The following is a 9,410-nucleotide window of genomic DNA, read 5'->3' as shown; positions in this document are numbered from 1 at the left end:
ATTTTGCTTTTTTTTTTTTTTTTAGTGAAGATATCGGTGATGACAGTGTGATTTCTCATGTTACATTTGTTTAGATATGTGGACAGGTATATTATTTATTACAAAGAATCAGTAACTCTTCCCGACGGGAGTGATGTTAAATCGGTCTTACCCATAGATGGCAGTAACTGCTAATAGTGCTGACGGCCAGGGCACCGCAATCCAAGCTTTTAGGACCGGGCCAGTGCTAGAAACAGTTGACCTGAACTCACACGTTGCTAAATTGCCATTCTGGGGTTCTCAGGTCGGCGTCATGCTCTCAGCACCTTGCGGAAGCTCTGTGGTGTCACTTCATGGAAGTTCTGCCAATTGTCAGAAATAGCCCCACCATGATTTCTCATCTCTTGAATGAAACTGGTATAATATTTGTTCAAATACTATAGTTGGTAGCAGTAAGAAATGGCAATTACGTTAGAATATTGAATCTTGCTGTGTTCTCATCAGGTGTGCTTTTACTTGTAGGATGAGCCGATAAATGCAATGTGTGTTGAAAGCTACTGGAACCTAGTGCCTTATGTCAGAGATTAGTCAGGACCAGTATCCCTTCCTCCTAACCTACAGACGACTTCATGTACCACATATTGGTGCACTCATGTCATGGTTTCGTGGCTCTTCAACTCCCAACACACCACATGATGTCATGATGTGGAATATCAACAACACAACAAAAACCACAAAACCATGACAACTCACCACCTCTCAGTGAGTCAAGGCAGGAGCAGGTGCTCACATGGCACAGAAAGGGGCTGCATGCACAGGAAGGCAGAAGTCTGGGAGGAGGTTCTCCGTAAGAGTTGCTGATTTTCCCTTTCTCTGTACACGCAGGGAGTGACAGAAGTTGTAAATAAGAACTTCATTTCCCCACAACCCTGATCTCACTTCTTACAGGAGTTTTGCAGGAGGATGTGTCAGGCAAGACTGTCCTCATGGCTCTTCCATTGCTTCTGGGAGGTCTGGCTTCTAGTGATGGATGATTTGGAACACATATAAATTCCAAGGAACTCAAAAAGGGAGAATTGGACCGGTAAAAGGGGGACAGAAGGATGAGTGTGAAGGTTTAAAATTGGAGTGAGTGCTGGGGGAGGAAGGGGAGGGACACTGAAGGGGGCTGGAGGCATAAGAATAAGGGGTGGTGATAACAGAATCACAGAACTGTGGGCATAGAAAGGGACGTATGAGGATCACTGAGGCCAACCTTGCTGCTAAAGCAGGTCCCCTACAGCAGGTCACACAGGAAAGCATCTAGGTGAGTTTTGAATAACTCCAGAGGAGACTCCACAGCTTCTCTGGACAGTCTCTTCTGGTGCTCTGGAGTAAGACTGGGGATAGTAGCAGGGGTAAAATAATTATCAGGGCAGCTTTGGGCTATTGCAGGGAACAGAAATGGAGGTGAAAAGTGGATTACGTGCTGTTCGTTATCATGCGAGACAGTCAGACAGTGAATCAATTATAATATCAAGCAGTTGTGCAGATAATGAGTTAAGCAATGAAGCAAATAATTTCTGGTATTAAATAATGGTGAGAATCAACAGCAATATGAATCAATTATGCAGAGAACTATTAGAAAAGTGAATCAGTTAAGTAGAGAAACAGTTACACAGCAAGTGAATGAATAAATTAATTATGGAGTGGGACTATTCTGTAGAGGATTAATTATGCAGAGCCTTCCTTTGTGATAAGGGGCATGTCTGAGGCAGCTTCATGCACAGAAAAAAAAATCCTAACAAAATTATTAAAATTGAAGCCCTGTGCCAGTTCTCAGTCACTTTCTCTGTGATCTTCTTCATTTCTCTGGACTAGGCTCGCACAAATCGTGGTGATGAAACTATTGCAGAAGTAGAGGAGTTCTGCATTCCTTCAGTGTGGACACACACAGAGAAGGTGAAGGAAGTTCAGAGATGACTTTGAGGCTCTGTCAAGAGGGTTGTAGGAGGAAACCACGGTCTTTGGAGAAGTCTAACCTGTGCAGGCATACTTCAGGCTCCTCGTGGCATCAGGATTATTTAGGGAGGAACATCTTGCCATACTTTATACCTAAAAGCCTGGCAGCTTGATTTTCCTCTGCTTAGTATGTTCATAGGTTCATAGGTTCATTAGGTTTGAAAGGACCTACAAGATCATCTAGTCCAACCATCCTCCTATCACTATCCCTACCCAACTACTAAATCAAATCCCTTAGCACCTCATCTAAACGCTTCTTTCCATCTCTACAAAATAAGTGTCTGACATCAGCAAAGAAATGTGTGCTTTGTCACCTCTCTCTACTGCTATAGTTGGAGAAAAAACAACCAGCCTTTTGGACATGACACTTTTTGGTAGTGTCAAATTTGAGCACTGACTCAAGAGCCAGCTGCCCTAATTTAAACAGATAGAATTGCAATACAGACCACATGGTGGCGAAGAACAGGTTTCCAAGTCTTCACTCCTGCAGTAACAAAATATACTTTTCTATATAGTGGACACAATAACTTGTACAATTTTTTTGTTTGTTTTGGTGTTTTTCATGCTAAAAACCAAAACAACAACAGAACAAGAGGGAAAAGAATCTGTAACATCCTTGAAATAACAACCAATTTAGCCAGCTAATTTCTCAAACCATGTGCCAAGAAAACACTTCCATCTTGTTCTGATATACAATGGTTTGACTACAGGATTCAATCCAGAATCAATGCTGAGCTAGATGTCTTTTAAGTGTTATCTGTTACTAGTCTGGACACTTGTTGGATTTTTGAGATGGCTTGCAAAATCTCCTTCTTACTGCTCTTATTCCCTCACACCCCCAGCAAATATGTAGCCTCCCCCATGGCTAATGCTTCAGTGCAAGAACAGAATATGCAAGTCTAAAACATTTGTTTCACACAAATGAGTGGAGCTGTAAATTCAAAAGTAGAAGTTGTTGTCTTATCCAACTAGATTTTCATGTTCTTATTTATTAGTGGAAGAGAATAACATTAATACAGTACAATATGTTCTGAAATTAGAGTGTTTGGGCTACTGGAATTGTTTTTGGTCAGTAATGAAGTGCAAAGTTAAGATGCAGCAACAACTTAAACATGGTAATAACTATTCATATGTTTCTTGCAAAAGTATTTGTGAAATTAGGAACAGCAATTTCTTAAAACATTATACAATGTTGATAAAATGCTTAGATCAGAAATATGAAATAGAAAAATGTGACATAAAAAACAAGTTTAAGGGCAGAGGGGATCTTCTGAAGCAGGAGCAGGTTAATGTGGTTGGATGCCATTCCAGTTTATTTCTGCTCAGCATTGGAGAATTTATTTCCAGTTCTTGACTTTCACTTGTATGTATGGCTTTCTATCATCATTACAGTGCAGCATGTCAGAGTCAAACCTCGTACATGCAATCGGTATTAACTGCACCCAGTTGATCCATGTTATCACATAGATAAGAAGGGATCTAACAAGGTCCTTGCATTGAAATCAGGGCTGCCGAGATTAGCATTGCCTTTATGAGGACCTATGCTCATTATGCAGATGAATGATGGAATAATGAAGATAAAAATTATATATGTGTGTAAACATTTCTATATGATAAATTTCCAGAGATAAAAGTAGGAGGTGCAACTGCAATTGCATTAGTCTACAGTTTAAACTTTTTTTATCATTTTGGAGAGCTATGTTGGGGCAAACTGCCAATCATCACTAAACATTTCTGCTTTTTAGTACCCCAAAAATGTGAGATTGAAAACAATATTATCTAGATGTTCACAGAAGCATTTCACACATGCTGAAAATTGCACCTGCATATGTGATTTCCAATATGTTTATCAGGCCACTAGGTTTTCTTAAAAGTTCCCACATCCATTTCAGTCCTGTGTCTTTCTTTCTTTTTTTTTTTTTTTTTTTTAATCAAGTTGCCTTCCTGCTAAGGAGGAAGCAGCTGAGCTGGACAAGACAGGCTTTGAGAAGAGAGCTTGGTTTCCCCGTGGCACATGAGTGCCTCAGCCTGCCTCAGATGGCCATGCTGAGTACCTGCATGGCTCAGTCCCGCAGAGGATATGGGCTGGAACTGCCAGGTCTTCTGACCTCCATCCCTGCAGGTCTCCAGCTTCTGTTTGAACTCAGAGTATGAATAAGGATCACAGATGCTCCTTTTTTTATATCCTAATAACTGACAAAGCTCTAGGCTTTGACACCTGTGTTTTCTTTGTGAGACAGGAAGAAAGATTTTTCGGTGTGTGCTGATTTCATTGTTCTGCACAACATTTACATCTCAATCTCAGTCAGAAACTCAGCTTTGGGGAGCAGGGCATAAATGTGGCATGCATACAGTAATGAAAATGTTACTGGCATCATTTATTTGCCTCCTAGCATGGATTTCTTGTGAAAACAACCCTGGCTCTGTTTACTGTCAGAATGGGCTTCCAATGCCTTCAATGTGTTCTTCTATCAGAACTTTGCAGTCTGTCTGGTTGGATTTGTTCTCATGTTGTTGGTTTAACAGTCTTAATGTGAACTCCTGTTTGTTTCTTATCCACACACCCCCAAGACTGAAGAAGCTGCAGACTGAAAATAATATGTATACTTCAAGACAAAGATGCAGAAGCCCCAGATGGCTGCCAACAGAATCTGCATTGTAGAGAAATCTGACAGTGTGGATAACACAGTTTTTCTCTGGCAATGATAATCAGTGTTTATGGATTTGTAAGGCTGTGGTGAGAGGAGGGAACTCCAACACGAATCAGAAGAAAAACTCAAGTACAATCTTGTTTACAAAAGTGGACATGAAAGAACGTAATCATATTTCCTTTCTTTGTCCTCCTGGCAACAACCAATCTATTTGATAGTAGTTACCGTTTAGGAAATTGCTTACCTTAACATAGCTCTGACCTGCCTACTTGCATCCTCTACCAGCTGTAGATGCTTTAGGACATCTAGACTAGAGGCTGGCTCTGGACTAAGGCTCTGTGTTTGCTGGTTATTGGATTCTTTCAGGATATTATTAAATGTAACCTCTTGTCTTGACTAAACAATCAGTTTTCTTTCTGTGGAATAGTGCAAACTCTGCAATCTGAAGGTTAAGGTTTTCTCTTTTGTGTAATAACCCATGGGTACTGTAAGTTGGCTAAGCTACTTCTGGAGATATTTTCAGCACAATTGCGTTGTTTCAATTCAGAAATCTTTAGCTTATAAGTAGCTGCTATTGACTAATATTGAAGAACCATAAAGGTACAACCAGTCCAACTTCTTCCCAGTGCAGTGACGGAGCAGTGGCACAGCTGCACAGAGAGGTGGTGAAGTCTCCTTCTCTGGAGACGTTCCAGACCCGCCTGGACGCCTACCTGTGCAACCTGGGCTGGGGAGCTGCTTTGGCAGGGGGTTGGACTCCATGATCTCTGGAAGTCCCTTCCAAGCCCTACAATGCTGTGATTCTGTGAAAAGACCTGGCAGATAGCACCTGTAAATTGTAATAGATAACTTAGATACCTGCTTCACTATTTAGAAAGAAAGTGAGAATTACCAACTAAGAGCTTTTCTTTAAATTTCACTAGACAACAGTTCATTTAAAAAAAAAAAAAAGCATCTTCCATTGAACACAGCTTCTCCCCTCCAGCACCCAGATTATTAATGAATACTGTAGTGGAAGAAGAAATCAGTGACATAAGAGATCAGTGACATAAGAGACGCAGGCACAAGCTTAGAAGTCAGCAGGTACATCTGCCTGTATGTCAAGTGACCCAAATCCTCCTTTTCATTATACAGACTTTCAGGAGCATAGGAAAGGACCGATGATGCTAATTACACTAATGAGAGCGATTTTGGTAGAATAATATAGAACTCCCTCTCCCTTCCTTTAACTCTCTCCTTTTAGTTAATTTTTCCCTTCTATCTTGTTTGCTACCAGTTTTGATGTGCATTCTTTGAGTTTCAAAAACTGGAAAGAAAAGTCTCTGAAGACTTCTACCCTATCTCTTTTGGCATGCTTTCCTCCTATAGCAACACCATATCTGCAGTGCAGTGTGAGGCCCTATAAACTAATTGTGAGAGACATTAAGACTCGCACCACCTTTCCTCCTCTCACCCTGAATGGTTCTTTAAGTTTTTCACATTTCCTCTGTCCTTTAGATCTTCCAATAACGTTCCTCTAAAGTGCACTTTGTTCTTAATATGCACATTTATTAATCTTCTTGGCTCATCTTTCTCCAAAACTCTTACGCCAACTAACATACGGGTACTTCCAAGCCTCGGTTCTACTCTGTTTTGCATGTCTGATGTTCTGGGTAGCTACTTCTTTGTGCTACAGAAATCACTCTTGTGACTTCTGATTCCTGGAATGATGTTGTTTCTATTTATATCTTCCCTGCTCTCCATCTCTTACTGTTGCCATCTCTCTTCCAAATTCATCTCTCCTCTCAATGCTCTCTCCTTGTCTTTCACAACTACATCCTCACTTCTGCCTTTTGACAGCTGAAGCTTCTTTTTCCATTCTCATTCACCATGGAAATCTAACTAGCCTTTCACTCTTTCTGTCTTTTCCTGTGGATCAATACCCCGTTATGCTGGCAGCTTTCTCCATCAATGATGTGTACATTAATCTTAGCCACTTCATTCGTCCAGTCTTACATTTTAGCCAGTGTCTTTGTGGAGAGTTTTTATGCATTCATCTTTCCCATGGCTCCTAAAGAACTTCACATTTTCCTCCTGAAGTGCTATTCCAGTCCCAGTACTCTGTAAGCATTGTCTTTTCTTTTGTGTTGTCTTGTTGCCTGTGCTGATCAAAGCTTAGTCCTATCAATGCATCTGGACCATGTGCAAATTTTGCAGCCTTCTCTTTCGAAGTCTCAGCCCTTTTGCTCATTCCTTCCCTTTTCATTTCCCTTACATCCATCTTTTCCCCTTCCCACTCTAACACAAATTAAAAGTCAACATATTTACCATTTTCTTACCTGTTCAAATCCTCCCTCTCACTCCTTTTCTTACCACGATTTCAAATTTTAATTTTCTTCCTTCTTCATAGCCACACCCTCTCCTTTTACTTCTTATTGTGCTACTTGTTTCCTTCTGCTTTATCAGTGATGCAGACATTAGTCCTTGTGAAGTCTGTTTGACACTCCTTTCCATTCTGCCCAAAAAGCTTACTGCAAATAATGAAATGTGGGCACTCTTATCTTTCCCCTCTGCCCTGCTCCTTTTAGGTAAACTTGATGAAACTAGCGGGGAAACTGGAGTTAATTCCTAATTCAGCAGTCCGAAAAGACAGAAAAATAGCCCACCACCAATTACAAAATAATTTGATAAAATTAAAAAAAAAAAAGTTTTATTTCCCACTATGAGAATAAGAAGTGCAATGAAGAAATAAACAGAAGCAGATGAAAGCCAACAAATCACAAATATAGGAAGGAGTACATCAACTGCCTGGAGTGCACTGGAACAAATATTAAAATATTTTTAAGGTCAGTGTGTGGGAAAGAAATTGTGGTTGCACAGTACTCAGAAAAGAAAAAAGTGGATGAGATGAATTGACTGAGCTAACAGCTTTTTTTGCTCAGTCCAGCAATTCCATAGTCCATCTGAATTTCTGCCTAGCACTTTCTAATATAGGACTTCATCCTCTGAACCGTGGTGTTGTGTGTCACTCTGTTAATGCCAATCTAAACAAAGAAATGTTGCATATTCTGAGCCCCAGAGCTTGGCATTCTTTTGCTGTAGCTCTGCCATCTCAACTATAATCCATGAGTGCTTATATCCAGGATAAATAACCACCAAAACTCTAGTGACACTTCTGCCTACTGCTCAAAGCTATTGTATGGCTGAATACAACTTTGGATACAAAAATCTCTCATAGGTAGGGGATCTTTGTCATCTTGCTTTTACACGGACAGCAACGTATTTGCTTTAGCTGCATCAATGCAGTTAAAAAGTCACAAATTGCCTATTAGGAAGGCTGATAAATCAGTATAAACGGAACTTAGAGCAGCCTGTTTCCACTGTATGTAATATCAGAATGACAGGATATATATTCACATTTTTACAGATAGGCAATACTGTATTTATTTCTATCAGCTGCTTCCTCAGGCTGGCCCCTAAGTAAAAAGTGATGCTTCCAAGCAGCTCTGGAGAAAACAAAAAATCTGGGGGAATGTCTGGGTGCTACTTGGGTGTGAAGGAGGTCTGAAGAGGCTTGCTGGGTGGCAAGGGGAAAGATGAAGCGAAAAGTTCCTGTAACTTCTGCATCAAGCTGATGGGGGGGGTGGGGGTGGGGGGGCACGGGGGGAAGGCAGGGAACCACAGCTCGCTGCTGGTTGTACAGCTATTTTAGGCATTAAAAATAAATCCAAGCCACCTCCTCCCCATGACTTGAAGCCAAGACAAAGTGACTCAGTCTCTCCCTACAGGAGCAGATCTCAAAGCAAAACATAATCTCATTAGCACAATAACCTAGGTTACTCATCCACAGCTCCAGCAGCCTCCTACCAGACCTCTTTCTCCCTCTGCTGTGCTCATTTGCTTCATCCAAGAGTGTTTTATCCTAAATTAGGGCTGCTGTCATAGCTATTTGAGAGGCTTTGTCTCCCGGAGTTTGCATTTCCGGGTTAAAAGTCGCTCCAAGCTGGCCTTCCTGTCCTCATGAGCAAGGGGAAAGGTTTCAGCAGGGTCCACTTGGAGACTCTCATTGCAGAAGCACTTCCAGGCCGCTTTCTGGGTGCGTGCCAGGGCAGAGAAGTGCAGTCACTCGAGCTGCATGGGACAGGCGTGCAAGGACCCCAGTGCACGGTGCTATGCTCAGTCATATGTTCTAGCAGTTGAAATGAACCAAAGCAAGTGATTTCCAGCATCGTGAGCTCCAGACAAAGCCTCTGAAGTGCATCACTTTTTCCAACTTGATGCTTTCAAAAAAGCAATGGTAGCTGTCACGGTTTGCAGGACAGTTTGACCCGGTACCGTGACAATTTAGGCAGGGGACCCACGGGCCCACACCCCGGGGAAGGGGAAGGGGGAAAAGGGAAAAGGAGAAGGGAGATGGGCCTAGGAACAAAACAGTGGCAACGATCTGAGGAGGAAAGCTATTTTACTAAATAGATATCAGAAAGGAAAAATAACACAATATAATATAATATAATTGGAATTGAGGCAAATGAATCAAATAAAATGAGCGAGAGAGAGAGTGTCCGATAAACCGAAGGCCTTACGCTAACGCTGAAGGCGGACGGCTGCAACAAACACCCACTGCCGAGCTCGGTCCCGAAGGGAAGAGAGAGTCCCGTGACTGCAGACAGTTTTTATCTTTCCCTCTGAGCGTAAACACGTAAGAACGCAAAGCATCGCAAAGTCCTCTGGGGAATGGAGTTCTTCTTCTCTTCTGAGACAGGCATACCTGGAACTATCGATGGTCCACGGAGCTGGAGC

This window comes from Cyrtonyx montezumae, unplaced genomic scaffold (assembly GCF_038088225.1).
Source record: "Cyrtonyx montezumae isolate F1298 unplaced genomic scaffold, pur_monq_1.0 scaffold_8, whole genome shotgun sequence".
Lineage (NCBI taxonomy): Eukaryota > Metazoa > Chordata > Aves > Galliformes > Odontophoridae > Cyrtonyx > Cyrtonyx montezumae.
Note: the sequence above shows the minus strand (reverse complement) of the source record.